The following is a 2,307-nucleotide window of genomic DNA, read 5'->3' as shown; positions in this document are numbered from 1 at the left end:
AAAAAAGAAGGGGTGACAGAAGCCCTACTGGTCGTGGAACACTGCATACACTTAGGAGAGATGTCTAGGAAACCAACTCCAGCCAGAACCCAGAGAGGGCACTGATGACAAGAACACACGGTCTCCATGTTGCAGCAGGCTAACATATGAGGGAAATTATGTCTGCCAAGGAGGAGAAGCTCTCCCGTGGGGCCTGGCTGACTGGCAAAGGGTGAAAGTGTCAGCGATGGTGATAAAACTTAAAAACAGAAAGTGACTGGAATAGCCCTGGGGACAGGGGCAGGGAAGCCCATTCTGTGTGGCTCCAGGAGGAATCTTGCCTTTTCTCTGCAACAGAAACTGAAATGAGAGAAATCTGAGGCCTTGAGAGCCCCTGGGCGCTCTCAGGGCCTCAGCAAGGACTAGCAGTGGAAGGGACGTCCAAACGCACCTCGGGGTACTCTGATGGCTTTCCAGGGGTGGGAGGCTGGAATGCATGCACTGGTTCCTTCCGCCCCAGGCAGTCTGTTTCCCTCCTGGCTTCTCATTCCTCACAAGCAGAATCACTTGCAGAACATCGTGGAGCCACAGCACCATTCACTAGCGATCAAGCCTGTTCACAACCTCTCGAACTGTGGCTATGAAGTTTTCATTGTCCCGGGGATTAGCTAGAATAATACTGTGCAGCCTGTTCACGTACGAGTCAGTGGTATCCACCGTGAGGGTCTCTCCACTTCCAAGGAGCGGCACCCCCGCGAAGCTGCTGGTCAGGGCCTGCCGCAGGGTCCCCAGGTGCTCTTGCAGGACAGTGTTTCGGCTCCGCTCCTGAAGCACGTCCACCTCCAGCTTCTCCACACCTGTGCACATGCTCTCCACATGCTTCTGGAGGGCTGCGTTCCTCTCTTCAAACTCCATGTTGGATTTATGCAGCTGTCGCAGCTCTGCTTCTCAGGCTTTACTGTGGTTGAGGAATTCTTCTGTGAATATAGGTATGTCAAAAACAGACCTTTCTTTCACATCTACTTCCTTCTCATGATCATGAGCAGCCTGCCGAGCTCCTTCCTGCCCGTGAGATTTGCCCTTCTGCCGATCCTGAGCTTTCCTACTAAAGACTTTGGAGGCCTCAGTCTTCTGATACTGCTCCAGTTCCTTCATGTAACGTTCCTCATCTCGATCTGCTTCGTCCAGGTAACGCTGTTTCTCCTCAGGAGGCAGTTTGCTCCATTCATTGCCCAGCATCCTCTTAACTTCCGGAAAGGGGACCTCGGGCCTCTTTGCTCGGAGTTGTTGTCGACGTTCATTCATGAACCGCACATACCCTGTGAGGGGGGATTTGGGAGCATTGCTGTCTCGAAGTGGCTTCTTCCTCTTTCTTCCTTTGGACCAACCTCCTCGTTTATTTCTTTGCTCATCCTCATGCCGCTGCTCACTATTTTCTGCTGTATTTGAAGATTCATTCTGGAGCAGCTGGACTTGGGAGAGATCTTCCACAAAATCTGCGTTGTTTGTGGATGGTGTGGCTCCGCCAGGGTACGTCACCTCTGGATGGGGCTAACCCAGCTGCAGCTGTATTGCTACTCTCCTTAGAGCCGTCATCATCTGCAAACAGTGGGGGAGGGCTGAGCTACTCATCAGATTTTCCATCTCTCTGCAGGCGGCCGGCAGGGAGAGGCCGCAGGCCTCCTCGGAGCCCCCCCGCACTGAGCACAATTCCCTCAGTCACTTCACCTACATCAATCTTGATTGAGGAAATTGGTATAAAGTTTTATTTCTCTATTTTGTTCTTCTTGGTTTAAGTATTAGCATCATATTTGTGTCATAAAAGGAATTTGTTATGACTCCTTCTTTGCTTATTTTTTCCAAATAACTTCTATAGTATAGGAATTAATTGTTCTTTAAATGTTTGGCAGAATTGACTTGTGAATCCATCTGGTCCTGGGTAATGTTTCTTAGGCAGCTCACTGATATTTTTTTTTAATTTATTTTTCTATGATGGGGTTACTTAATATTCTATTTCCTCTTCTGCTAATTTGGGCAATTTATATTTTTGTAAATATTCATCAATTTCATATAAGTTGTCAGATTTATTGGCATATAACTGGGCAAAATACTTCCTAATAATTTCTCAATTTCTTATTCAGTTGTGTTGTATTCACCCTATTCATTTTTGATACTGGTAATCTGGTTTTCTCCTTTCTTTTTTGTCAAATTAATCAATGTTTATTTATTTTACTAGTTTTTCATAAAACCAGATCCTAGTTTTATTTACTAACTCAATGATTTTCTTACTTTCAATCTTAGTAATCTCTCCTTTTATTTTCAGGATTT

At 46.5% G+C, this 2,307-nt stretch overlaps 1 pseudogene; it reads right to left on the bottom strand.

Annotated features, from left to right (window-relative positions):
- Positions 1-492: 492 nt before the first annotated feature.
- On the bottom strand, positions 493-1,623 carry LOC114039654 (annotated as a pseudogene).
- Positions 1,624-2,307: the final 684 nt, after the last annotated feature.

Source organism: Vombatus ursinus, unplaced genomic scaffold (assembly GCF_900497805.2).
Source record: "Vombatus ursinus unplaced genomic scaffold, bare-nosed wombat genome assembly UNPS02012179.1, whole genome shotgun sequence".
Classification (NCBI taxonomy): domain Eukaryota; kingdom Metazoa; phylum Chordata; class Mammalia; order Diprotodontia; family Vombatidae; genus Vombatus; species Vombatus ursinus.
The sequence above is the reverse complement of the archived record's forward strand: the minus strand, read 5'-3'. Positions and strand labels throughout refer to the sequence as shown.